The following is a 15048-nucleotide window of genomic DNA, read 5'->3' as shown; positions in this document are numbered from 1 at the left end:
CTTGTGGCACAGGCTGGTATGACCCTGACCTTGAGTAGCATCTTACCCTCACCAAGAATGCTGCCACAATATGTAGACAGGATGATCAGTTTCTACAATTATCGTATGTTTTGGTGACATTCAAAAGGGATCCAATGCCTGTCAGCATGGGATTACATGCTGGACAAGCCACGTTGCTTTGCTAGGGACAGCTTGCACCTGTCACCCTTGGGCCATTGTATATTGGCAGAGGCTCTTGCTACGCACATAGTGCCTTTGTATGCAAGGCTGACATTACATAGCCACCTACACAGGTATCACACGGGATAGGAAACTAATAGTAATGCTACTCAACACCAGCAGTGTAAACCTCAAGATGCATGCAGTGGAAACTGTCCTTAGCATGGGGAGTAGCAATATCCGTGCGGTAACAGACTCCTGGTACAAGGCTCCCAGGTGCACCCCATCACTGCCAGGTCATACCTCATACCATGCTTGTCGTCCCCTACACATGCACCAAACAAGAACAGGGGGGATGTATCCAAAGGCACCTCAGATACACACACCCCCAGGTTTGTGGCACAGCACAAATCATCAGAGCCTATCCATGTGCAACTAACAGTGGGTTAGACTGCCTTCAGGTTCATAGCCTGGCACAAACCACCCTCCCATACCCAGGAAACCCACTTGGCCTTCCTGACAACACTGGGAATATGACGGTCTCTACAAACACCATTATATGGTTGGACTGCAACTACCCAAACATAGATTGTGAGCATTACTCTAGCTCCAAGACCCTAGTTGAAAGGTTCCTAGCATTCATTCCCTGCATTGCTATGGAACCACTTGTTACCACTCCCACAAGAGGTGAAAACATGCTGCACCTGTTCATCACAAACATGTGGACTATATGCTCCAGACCAGTCGTGTATCCCTCGCTGGTAAGATGACACCATCTACAACTCACACTGTATATTCACATACCACATGCAGCCCCTGCACAGAGCACCACAGTCATACAGTTGTCTAATGCAAATTCCATGTATTCACATGAGGCAGGCTTCAGACATGGGAACTATTGAAGGTCACAGGTACATATGTGTATGTGGCACACACATTATGTGTGCATTGACATCCCTGATATAATGTATGTCATGCAATATTGGGAACAACACCCCACACACATGGACAAACTGTGTGACAAAAAAAACACACATGGCATTTGTAGGATACAAACACCTACCTAACAATGTTATGACACTTATGAGAGACGCAGTAGCAGAGTGTGCTATTTGGATTACTGGGAGGCTTGCTTCTTCCTGCTGTACTTATAGGGTGCTGACATCATCAGTGTTTAGACAGTGGAATGTGCAGCATGTCTTGTGTTGTACTAGTTGTCAAAAGGGACATTTCTCTTACACATGAATTGCACACACACTACTCCCCCAAACACATTGAGCACTTGCAGGATTCAAACCCTTACCTAACTATGTTATGTCACGTGTAAGAGACGCAGTAGCAAAGTGCGCTATCTGCATTACTTGGAGGCGTGTTTTCTCTTGCTTTACTTATAGGGAGCTGACATCATCAGTGTTTAGACAGTGGAATATGCAGCATGTGTTGTGTTGTACAAGTTGCCAAAAGGGACATTTCTTTTACACTTGAAGTGCACACACACTACTCCCCTACCCACATTCACACACACACTGAGCACTTGCAAGATTAAAACCCCTACCTAACGATATTATGACACTTGTGAAATACACAGTAGCAGAGCTCGCTATTTGCATTACTGGGAGACTTGCTTTCTCCTGCTGTACTTATAGGGTGCTGACATCATCAGTGTTTAGACAGTGGAATATGCAGCATGTGTTGTGTTGTACAAGTTGCCAAAAGGGACATTTCTTTTACACATGAATTGCACACACACTACTCCCCTCCACACATTCACACACACACTGAGCACTTGCAGGATTAAAACCCCTACCTAACGATATTATGACACTTGTGAGAGACGCAGTAGCAGAGCTCGCTATTTACATTACTGGGAGACTTGCTTTCTCCTGCTGTACTTATAGGGTGCTGACATCATCAGTGTTTAGACAGTGGAATATGCAGCATGTGTTGTGTTGTACTAGTTGCCAAAAGGGACATTTCTCTTACACATAAAGTGCACACACACTACTCCCTCACACACATTTACACACACACTGAGCACTTGCAGGATTCAAACCCCTACCTAACTATGTTATGACACTTGTGAGAAACGCAGTAGCAGAGCGCACTATTTGCATTACTGGGAGGCTTGTTTTCTCCTGCTATACTTATAGGGTGCTGACATCATCAATGCTTAGACAGTGGAATATGCAGCATGTGTTGTGTTGTACTAGTTGCCAAAAGGGAAATTTCTCTTACACATGGAATTGCACACACACTACTCCCCCCCCCCCCACAGTCACACATACACTGAGCAGTTGCAGGATTCAAACCCCTATCTAACTATATTATGACATTTGTGGGAGACACAGTAGCTGAGTGCGCTATTCAAATTACTGGGCATCATTTGTGCCCCTGACATATGTATAGTGTGCTGACATCATTATGTATGACGAGGTATGTACATCTGTTACTATCCATCTGTATGGGGGAGAGCATATCTGTGCATTAACTTTGCAAAGGCACAGTGGCCTACTGTACTGCGGAGGCAGACGCCAAATACACTGTGAATAGCCTTCTGTATTCTCTAGGGACAACAGTCTAGTATTGCACTCCACAGCCATATGTTTACCTGTCAGATGCAAGTATCTGTTGCTCATATACTGTTTGTGGGTCTTTATTGCCATAGCTTTCCCTATCTCTATGAACAACTTGTGTACTGTGGCAGATGTTTGCATATGAGTGGGATCTAGTACTTTACTTATGTCTCTGTTGTAATTTCACTGTGTGCACTGGGCAGATTTCTGTATTGTGGGAGGTTCCTGTGTTAACACATACAAATGCCAGATATGTGTGTGCAACTGCTGAACTGTGACATGGTCTAAGTGTATGAGCATGCCCAGTTCACAGTTGCTATGGCTTCTTGAGTGACACGTCTCATTTATCTAAGTGTGCGAGCATGCCCAGTGTGAACTTTCCTTATGTTGGGATCTGTGGTCCTCCACATTTGTGTTTGTGTGTGGACTTCATCTATATTTCACATGTACAGTTGAGTGTTGGACATCAGGTTGTGTTCTTACTGCCCAACTGCTTTGTGTCTGAACCTAACAGGCATTATGCTGTGCCTGCAGGGTTGCCATGGGATAGTTTGCATGCAGTTGTCAACATCCTTTCCTACTGACCAAACAGTATATTGTCGTATAGTGTACTGGTTCAGTACTTTCACTGTGGTGGACAGTATCATTGGTTTCAGTCCTATCACTGCTTGTAATATTTATAGTGAGCACACCAGACTGGTTGAGGGCCAGTTGTGCAGATATGACCATGTTGCATTTTGTTCAGATATGGACAGCATAGTACATGATTGTCCGACATTGTTAATGTATTCCACAACTTGTGTGGACAGTGACAAACAATGGCCATGTGCCCTAGGCCATTTGTAATGCTAGTCAGAGAGTGTTTGTCCTTCAACACACATTTATTGGTGTTTGCCATGACATATGTCAAGGTTAGTGTGCTGTGCCTCTGTCTACCCGTGACATACAGGTGATATCCAGGGTACACCTACCATGTCCCATCCAGTCATCATGATTCCTCTGGATGACAGTCAATGAGGGACTCCCTGGATAACCTGTACTGGGAGTTTAGTCATGAGTGGAGTGAGCTTCTGGGTTATGGACCAATCGGTACAGCATGTCCTGTTTATGTCTGTGCTGGGGTTCAGGCCTGTCATCTGCATAGGTCACCAGCATTCAGATTTTACATGGTGCCAAATGTCCATTGATACCAGCTTGGTCATGGCTTTATACATCAGGCACAGATCACCTCCAACCAGGCGGTATGGCACTGTGTGGAGCTGCGGTTTGTTTAATCAGGTGACACATAGCATCTGTTACAGCTGTGCGATCCTCCTGGTGGGGTATTTGTGGGGTCTTTCCAGTTGATGCAGGTGTCTGCTAAGGTACATCTCTCAAGGACCATTGTACGCAATTGTGAGGCTGCTGACGGATGACTGGAGAGGCACATTGACCTACCCTGACCTAGCTGTGCTTACCTTCATGATTAGGTGGGTATATGGTATGTTTCTGTAACTACTACAGACACATGGTTGTCACATGCAGGATATCTATCACCTTGTGTCCCCAGGTCTCTTATTGCTCCTGATGTACTTACTGGGTTAACACCAATGTGGTAATTTGTGGCCATGTACTGTGTTTCCACAGGGGATGACTATACACTATTCTGCATTTAGCTTGTTGACATGGCTGTGGCACCACTTGTCTGTTTCTATGTGTGCCTTTTGTAGGATGCTTGTGTCAGCTGGAGGGTCCGATATGGTGGGCAGTTTGTAGTCTTCTGCGAACCTGTTCAGACAGAATCCTTCCATGTTGGCCTGTACCTATGTGACATATATAGCATACAAGAGAGGTCCCAGGACCATGCCTTGTGGGATGCCAGTTGTACCTGGTTTGCAGTCTGACATGGCTGCAACATGTCTGACCAGGTCAGTTCTGTCCTTGAGCTGGTTTGCAACCCATCTACTTGGATAGGGGTTTATAGTTAGGCTGGTGAGCTTATCTGTACTGACCAATTAGGGTATTGTATGGAAGGGTTTAGCAAGGTCCAGATAGGCTGTGTGAACCACATTCCCCACATCAATGGCCTTGGTGCGTGTTTCACACGAGTCAGACATGTTTAAGGGGCAGGATCTGCCCTATGAAAGCCACACTGGGTAGGGTCCAATGTCTGTAGGTACCCAATCTCGTTATTCCTGGGATCCATGATCATCCTCTCCATTACTTTGCCAACCTAGATAGACAGGGTTGAGGGGTGATAGTTTGCAGTATCCATTCAGGCACCACCTTTGTGGTGAGGGACCACTGTTGCTGTACACTGCTCTTTGGGTACATATCCTGTGGTAAGACTGATAGTGCGCAGTAGTGCTATTTGGTGTTCCATTCTTCTTACAGTACTTGTTGGACACAGCCAAGGACACCATCTGGTACCATTGATGCTGTGTGGTGTGCTTTGTAGATGCTGGCTGTTACCTCAGCATCTGCAATGTCAGGGGGCCAGCACTCTGCTGGGATAGATATTTGGCAGTATGGTGCTGGTGGGGAGTTTGCAATGAATCTGTTAGGTTGGATGTTAGCAATGTGTGTGGGTTTGGTGTATTGTTTGTGATATTTGAGTACTGCAGAGCATATCTGTGGATTATCACCATGGTTCCTACCATCAGTTAGGACAGCTGTGTGATAATCCTTTGTGTCCTGCACAATTTGTGTCATCGTAGGTTCATAGGTCATACTAGGCTATCTGCCCTGGCCATGTTTGAGCATGGACAGACTGTGTGTGAGTTTCGACACCCCTTGCAATGTGCATATTATGCCCATTTAGGGTTTACTTTACTAGATGTTACACAGGGATGGCCTCCAGTGTACACCTACTATCTCCAATGCACTTCACCAGATTTCTCTTGTTGAGTATGAGTGTGGAGCTCAGCCTATCATGGACTGGGATTCTGTTCCAGAGTGTAAGGAGCCTCTGGGTATGGATCTGTCCCTCCAGCACATCCTATTTATCTATGTGTCAAGGTTCAGATATCTCACTGTGGTGTCTCTGCTGGATTTTGGGTTTCTGCAGTGGAGCATGTCCATTCATTCTGGATTGTACATGGTCTTGTACATCAGGCATACATCGCCTCTGACTGGGCAGTATGCTTGTGAATTGGGCTGTGGTTTCTTCAGGCAGCAGATGATGAATGTTTAGACTGTATATCCTCTTGGTGAGGTACATTTGGGGTCTTTCTAACTGCTGCAGGTGTAAGGTAAGGTACATCCAAACTGGGGCATTGTTGTCACGTATGGGCCTGATAAGGGAAGAGTATGGGGGCACAGTGACCTCTCTTGATCTACATGTGCATCCTTTCATATTAAGGTGGGCAATATAGCAGGTCTTCCTGGCCACCTTGGCAATGTGAGTGTCACATGACGGGTTACCGTCCGCTTGTGTCCCTAGGTCCCTGATTACTTCTTCCATACATAATGGATTGCCACCTATGTCATACTTTGTGTGTGCCTTGTTTGGTATTTGTTGAGACATTCATACTCTGCAGTGCCTTCAGGAAGGCTGGCTGGGGTTCCTGGGTTTGTGAGTGTGGTCTGTAGCAGGCTGCAAACAGGGACGCAGTTTGAGCCACTGTTACTTGCCCGTGGATAGTCCATGCTACTTCTTGCTGTGGTACCAACCTGGGGGTGTGGTTATCCTTGACAATTACTGATAGCCACACTCCTATTGTAGTGCGTTCCATGTTTTGGAGCTGTAGAGCATGGTATGAGGCATAACCTGGTAGTATTAGGATGCTCTTCTGGGCCTTGACCCAGGTTTCTGTTACAGAACAGATATTATCATTCTCCATGCTGTGGTGGGTTTGGTCTGCATGCACCTTGCAGGTTAGACTTCTGGCGTTGGGTAGCATTACGTCCAGGTTGTTATCCCTTGTGCTACCTATGGTGGTGGGTTTGTGTTTCCAGCCTTACCTATTCAAGGCACAGTGGGGGTGACAACAGCCTTTGCCAGTATCCACACAGCCAGGTGTGCTGTGTGCGTGCCATCCCTAGCAGGTGGGACATCATGTCTTGCTCAGCATGTCATCCCAGGCTGTCAGCCATTTGTTCCCCCTTGCTAACAGCAATACTTCAGCCAATTATTGTACTTGATCTTGTTGTCTTCATAGTGTGGCATCATGCTTGGTGAGGGTGAGATGTTAGGCAGGGTCTTCATGTTTGCATATACTAGATGGTGTTACATTGCTTAACACATGGCAATCATGTCTCAGGTGGTGATGCAGGGCTGCCTCTGTCGGATGCACATTCTACACTCCCTCTACATGTCTGAGAGCAGGTTGTGTCATGTTAGGTGTCCCTGTTACTATATGAGTGAGTCAGAGAGGGGTATCATTCCCAGGATTCCTACTGAGCCAGGGTATGTGCTATGCGTTGCCTCTTTGCCAAGGCCAGGGCATACTGGGCACACCTCCTTCTGCCTACTGGGGCAGGCTCAGGTTGTTCCTCCTCCGAGTCGTGCTCTGCCTGTGATGGCCTTGGCAATGGTGGCGGGCTGTTTGTCCCGGCCCTATGCTGGTCCTTCTGCAGCTGTTTTTGCAGAATCATATTATGTAGCATAGCACATACCATGACAATTTGGGTACATGCAGTTGGTGAGTACTGCAAGGCTCCACCAGATGTGTCCAGGCACCGGAACCATGACTTGAGCCGCCCAAACACACGCTCTATTACATTTCGTGTTTGTGCGTGTGCCTCATTATGGCATTCTTGTTCAGGTGTGTGTGCATTTCTGATGGGTGCCATCAGCCACAGCTCCAGTGCATATCCAGCATCCCCCACTAGGTGACCATGTGGGATGTCCCCATTGGCAAATGTCTGGTACAGCTGCGTCAAATGCCAAATATGGGAATCATGGTAGCTCCCAGGGCAGCCAGCACACACATTCATTATTATGCCCTGGGCATCACACACAACCTGGCAGTTGATGGAGGGGAAGCCCTTGTGGTTAATGTAGGCCCTACCCCGCTCACCGGCTGGTGCTTTGATGCGTATGTGCGTGCAGTCTATTGCACCCACTACCTCAGGGTATTCCACTATTTGATGGAAGAGACGCATATTGCTGGCCAATACATCACGGGAATTGGGGAAATATACATGCTCACCGACATGTGCTGACATGGCATCCAGGAACTGGTACAGTACCCTGGAGGCTGATGCCTGTGATATCCCCATCATATCACCAATTGGTCTCTGGAAGGTACCTGTTGCTAGTATTCTTAGGCCAACACATACCTTGGTTTCCACTGGGATGGGTTCCCCTCTGTTGGTTCTGTGTGTGAGGCGTGGCCTGCACAGTTCAACAATTTGCTGCAGGAGGTCTCTGTCCCCTCTATAGCGGTCCACTATCTCCAGCTCATGTAATCCGTGGTAGGTGACCCTGGGCATGTACACTCTTCTCCGTCTTTTCACTGTGGGTTGTCTGGCAGCATTTGCATTGTCACCACCCTCAGCAAGTCTCCTATGTCTCCTTATAACAGCTATGGCAGCCCCTAGCATGTTTGGTCTGAGTGCAGCTTTTTCAGTTTTCACTTCTAATAGCTTGCTCCTCTCTTGCAGTGTCTCTTGAGAGAAACATACTGCAATGCTGTTTGCAGTGTTTTAAGTGCTGGGCTGGGCTAGTATTCTGCCTGTGTAATTGCCTTCTTCTAATTGTTTTCACCTGCTAGCTCTACCAGTATTCCCTGCTAGCTTCCTACTATTCCTCTCTGTTTCCTAAGGGGGGGAGCAGTGCGCATACCAGCGGAAACACGTTCACAGTGGCTACCACATGTGCACACATGCTTACATGGACTAGAATCAGCTTATTCAGGTTAAAACGCACACGCACCAGCGCAAACAGGTTTACAGATCATTAAACAGGCACCTACATGCTTACTCTGCCTTACACGCGCACACTCTGTCTTACTCGCGCCTCCCAGCGCGCACACGCATGCATGCACGCACAGCAAGAAACTTTGGTGTTGGCCACAGTGTACACTTTCCATTTCTTGACTTTTCCATGCTTATATCTTGACACTTCTCTTTCTATGCTGTATGACTGACATCTTTCACATACCACTTTGCTCCAATGAGCTTGATTTCTTTCTGACATTCCCCCCTGTGATGTCACCTATCTCCTACTCTGTTACTCCCCCTTATCTAACTCTTGCACTACACGCAATGTGCTCATTTGCTATGTGACAGTGTGATTCACTATCCTACCACTCATTTACATAGGATTGCCTACTAATGCTTAGTTACGTGTCTTACACTCAGCTTCCCCCCCCCTTAGCAACCACTAAACGGTGGCCATGTTGTTTTCGGTCAGCTAGTCCCTGCATTGCAAATCCATGCATTGCATAAAACCCACATTTGTGGGTTTCAAACCTTTATATTTATGTTTTATATAGCGCAGCCCGTTTGCGCGGGGCTGCGCTGCGTTTAAACCTCACCGATCACCGAAAAAAAAATATTTTATTTCATGTTTGCATCAGGTTACCATGCCAATGGCCACATATTTGGCCATTGGCATGCTGCCTGATACATATGCACACTTTATTTGGAGCTGTCATGGCTCCATTGTGTTATTTGCAGTAACATACTCAGTTGTCAACTGAGTACATTTCTGCACCTAACACGACTCTTACACGGGCTGGTTTCAGCTTTGTGGATAGCTAATCTACCTCATTTGCATGCCTTTCAGCTGCAAGTGAGGTAATTAGCATATCCATGCCCTGCCCGTGTAAGAGACGTTTTAGCTGGTCTCTTACACGGTATTTCGGGCTGTTCCTGGATCGCGATGGCTGCATGGAGTCTTACACGACTCTTAGACTCCATGCAAGCCATCGTGAATCCTGCCCAGAATCCTCTGAAACTAGATGGATAATTAGGCTGAGGGCTGATAGAGGTAGAGGTCTAAATGAAAGGATACCTATGAAGCCCATTTTAAAGAATAGGCCCTTTTTAAATGAAATATTAGGATGAATATGTTTAATTATAATATTAATGTGTATATATTTCTACTATCATATGACATGTTTGTATTAATGTTTTTATGATTTATGTATTTAGCTAAGGTTTTTAATTATGATGCTTAAAAGATATACTTAGGAGTATATATAATGCACAGTTATGATATATACTGAGTTTAGTCTTTGATTGAATAATTGCTTATTGATTGATCAATTGAAGTTAATTGTTAAGCATATTTATTTGGTACCACACTGTATATTTTTATGGTCTGATGAAGTGGTGTGATACAACCATGAAAGTGCTAACCTTGTTTTATCTGAGTTATTATTTAAGATTAAAGCTGGTTTTACCTCATTTGGATGGACTAAGATTTATTTGCCTATGGTTGAAGTATTGGTCCTTTTGTTGTGTAGTATTTGATAATGTGATCTTAGTCAGACTGGTTTGACGAATGGCATGTTCGATAAAATGCTGTTTGAAATGCCATTCGATGATCTGGTCATTCAATTAAATAATTGTGACCTATCTAATACAAATAGGAATTGCAATATGAAGTGATAGAAAACAGGCTTATGCTATATTTAGAGAGAAAGTCAGAGAACAGAATTTGATAGATGTAAGGAAGTAAGTGAGGAAGGGAGAGTAAGGAGGCATAAGGAATGAAAAGGTAGATTAGTCAGTTCAGCACTGTCATCTCCAACAATGAGAACTACCACTGCCAGGAGTTGCACTGCTACTTTCCTGGCTCTGGCTAGAAGTCAGGATGCTGAATGTAAGTGATGTCTGCTGGGTGAGATCTCCTCATGACTACATCCTGGACCACGTCCCTGTGGTCTACCATGTCTGGGTGTGGACACACAATCACTGATAGAGCAGTGGAAGTAGTGCCACTACAGAAGTGGGATTTAGCAAAGCCGACATATCTCCAAACATCATCATCATCATCATCATCATCATCATCACCAGACCTCTTTTTCACATTTTCTACATGGTGTCGGGGTATCATGTTAACTGTCACCATCTCCCTTGATTCAATTCAACACTCCAGCCTTCTTTGACACTCATAGGTTCATAGGTTCAGAGGTAAGTACTAGGCTATCTGCCCAAGGGCATTTATAAGCCTAGCCACAGAGTGATGGCTTTCGCCTCCCCATTATCTGACTGTCACAGATCTTTTCTCACACAATCCATCCATCTCTTTGCTGAACACCGTTGTTGCATTCTTCTAGCCTGTGCCAAATCTTCACCAGATTGTCTTCTGCTTTTCTGCACATGCCTGAACCACCAAAATCTGTTATCTTTGTTCTTTTCTGCAATTGGAGCTACTTTGACTTCTGTGCTTATGTCTCCATTTCTTCACAGTGTGCATCCTACTACCCATCTCAGGTACTTCACTTCCTTCACCTCTAGATTTCTCATCTGCTCTGCCTCTAATGCCCATGTTTCTGTACCATACAATAGTACTGATCATATGACTGTTTTCTACATCTTACTTTTCAGTTTCTTTGGCATTCTTCTGTCATACACTACACATGACACTCTGTTCCAGTTGGCTGCAACCCTCTCTGATTCTAGCTTAGATCTCTTCATTCAGACTTCCCTTCTCCTCAACCATCTCTCCCAGATACTTGAAGCTGTTAACCTGTTCCACTATTTTCGCTTCTATTTCAATTGTCAGTTTCTTCTGATTTCTCCATTTTCCTGCCATTACCACTTTCTTATCTGTACTCAGTTTCATCGCATGTGCCTTCAGTGTTGCATTCCATTCCCCTATCCTTTGTTGAAGTTGTTACTCAGAGTCTGCCTGTAATGCCACATCATCTGCATACAGAAATTTTGTTGATCTGTTCTCTCTGACCTGTTTGATAATGTAATCCATCACCACTGTGAACAACACTGGGCACAGAGCTGTACCCTGATACACAACCACTCACACTGTTGACCAGTCTGTGAGACCTAACACTGTTTGTACTTGAGTCAATGGGTCCTCGTACATAGCCTACACTAATTCTATCACTGTTTCTAGGACTTCAAACCACCACAGAACTGCCCAAATCAGCTTTCTTGGGACCCTCTTGTGTGGCATCTTGTCCTCACGATGGCTATGGGGAGAATAAAGCAGGTCTGCAGCTGGAGTAACCACACTATTCTAATCATCTGTGTCATCCTCAACCTGTCCTATGTCAGTCTGTGTCATGGGTATGTGTAGGTATAGTGACTGTCTCCGAAATATTAGCATGGGATGTGGGATCCACAACCTCAATTTTATACTGTCCTTCTGCAACCCAAGGCTGTACCTCTTCATCTCCACCATCATCATCAGAGGCTACTGACATTCTGACATCAGGTGTTAGGAGTTCAGTAGTGCCGCTGTCAGGATCACCAATGATAACAAGCAATAAACACAACAAGAGAAATAGGGAATGAAATCTCTCAAAACCTTTTGTTATATTAACTGTGTGTTAAACTATAATAGATGCTAAAGCATTACAAAAGTTATTCTCAGTTAGACCTTATATACATTTATACCAATAACATATATGTGCTTACCATGTCAGTCTGGTCTTGCAATTGCTATCCAGATATCTCTGTATTTAAGGAAGGGAATGAAAAAAGGCTGATAAGTATCACAATTCAAATAAAACAAGAAATAGAGAAAAGTCCCCTTTACATGTGCAAATTAAGAATGATCTCATACAAAAATCCACTAACCAGTTGGCCTCATCCTAAACACCCTCTTCTATCTCACCATTACTGTATCATGCAACTCACACTTATTGCTGGTTGTAGGTATATCAGAAAAATAAGATATATGCATATAAAGATATATACAATGACAATTATTTCTAGTTTGCCTACCAGTAAGGTCTGTTTAAGACTCTCTCTTCCTAGGTCTGCCATCCACATTAGCACCAAATTCCAGAATTTTGTTTTAACTTTCTGCTGAGCCATCTGGGCCTCTCAAGAACTCCTCTCGTTCAGTTAGTGATGGTTATGTAGCAGCAAGTGTTGCCAGGTAACTGCAGACATCCTGCTGCATGCAGTGGTTGTCATATCACTTGCCCTGTGTCATATCTGGGAGTAACTTCTTCTATTCCCTCTGACAGCACTGATGTCATTGACCATTTGCTTCCATATCCTGTCTCAAGCAGATTAGTCACCTGTTCCTCTCCCTAAGAAAAAAGCTCCATGGAGATATAAGACCTGGATTATGATCTCATTTTCTATATCAGTGAATTGTGGCTTTCTTCTTATGTTCCATACTCTTATATGAGATGAAACAGAAGATAGATATGAAATTAAGATTTCCAATATCTGACAGGATGGCTGTAAACTATATTATGTATGAGTATGTGCACCCATCATGCACACAACAATTTAAAAGGTAATGCTCCTTATGACTGCACAAAAGTTATGACACTCTCCAATATATATATATATATATATATATATATATATATATATATATATATATATACAAATTAAAAAAATAACAAGGATAACAGTTCTAACTGTGAACTACATTGCAGTAGTAGCAATACCAATTCACAATCTATGAGCAGAAATGGAGAAAACTATTAGAGTGCTATCTCCACTGGTTTGGAGGGCAGACAGGTAGATATCACAACCTTAACATATACTTTGGGATACACATGCAAAATACCTGATCTTGCTATGCAGTTAATACTACACTCTTCTGCAATAACAGTTCAAATCCTAAGAAAATAAAAACAAACTTTATGTCAGGCAGCATTCATTACCAAGCTTTGTAATGCAAACAAACAACTGATATACATGGGTTACACAAAAGGGTTAAGAAAATGCAGACATATTAAAAAATAGTTTATATTGGGTGTTGCAATTTATACTTAATGTCATACTAATAGCATTCTATAAGAAATAGCAACATACCTTGACAAGAAATAAGTTTAGAAATAAGATAGAGCTCCAAAAATGTGGATTTAGCATTACTGAGCTTTCTGGATCCGAACAGTCTCCTCATTACAATGCAAGTGCATTTGGTACGAAATTATTACCTTTATAGAGTGCAGATTCAGCCCTCTGATCATTGTAAGCATGCAAATTAGGTGTTGCATGATTAGCATTTCTGAATACCACAATCTGCACTAAGTGTAGAGAAGATAAACTTGGTATAAGGAGCTACACAGTTGGATACATATTCCTTAGCACTACAAGAATGAGCATTGAGAAGTATTAGCTGCTAATGGCTTGCAGGTGTCTATGATTAGCCTGACTGCAGGAACAACCAGTGTTTCACACTCTTCCTTTTTGTTGTAGACTTACTGAGGGTGTGTCAGGGAGAAGAGACTTAGAAAAAGTCTGAAAGTACATTAAATGAGTTTGGAGAGCAACATCCCTAACATTCAAATGCTGTTTAATGACCACAGTTACTTCCTCTTTCTAAGAAATGTTGTGCATATTCAAGGGAGCACATTAAGCATTGCTACAGATACCATATGCAATAAAAGTCAGATAGCATTGTGTTAGGAAAGCATAGATAAGGAAATGGGGACCATACAGAAAGAGATGAATATACCTGCATTGTTTACAGTCTTTGATTAGTATTGTGTGAGTACATGGTATCTTAACTGTTGACAATATCTCACTCATCCAAATATCTAATGCAAATGAGGAAGGACAGCTTTGGTAACCTGTTCCTGTTGCCTGTTCATTGTTACTTGATACAACATCACATTTTAAGCACATTTAAACACTTTTACTCCTTATTAATATATGTTATTTCCTGTGGCAAATATGAAAAATTATCTTATTTCATTGTTCCTAATATCAAATCTGTAAAGGCTCCTGTTGCAAGATAACAAAGTCAAAGAAACTTCAAAAATGAACATTTAAAGAACTTGTTTCAATTTTTTTCCTTGACCGTTTGCACACATTTTGACATTGCATGCCTTCAACTGGCAGCAATCAGTAGCAGTGAATGGCAGTTCATTTTCAAAGGTAAAAACAGTCAATAGTGCAATCAAGATTGGCATTTGTTGCACTTTCCTCAGCACACTGGACAAACTCTGTGAAGAAATGTAAGCTGTCACACACCTATCTCTGTGGCATAATGTGCAAATTAATTGAGCTTAGAGAAACAGTACAGTTCATGCAGGTTTTGAAACCTGTTTGCAAATCATTTTACTGAGTGAGGTCACAATAAATATTAACACTCATTTTGGTCTATGAATGTGTTTAGGTGGGAAATTCAAGTAATGTCGGTATTGTCTAAAACTAACAGACATGTCATTTGAAATGTTATTAATACTAATTGTCTGTGCTGTATGAAAAGGAAATAATTCCTGCTGTTGTC

Source organism: Protopterus annectens, chromosome 3.part1 (genome assembly GCF_019279795.1).
Source record: "Protopterus annectens isolate FY-2018-M chromosome 3.part1, PAN1.0, whole genome shotgun sequence".
NCBI lineage: Eukaryota > Metazoa > Chordata > Ceratodontiformes > Protopteridae > Protopterus > Protopterus annectens.
The sequence above is the reverse complement of the archived record's forward strand: the minus strand, read 5'-3'. Positions refer to the sequence as shown.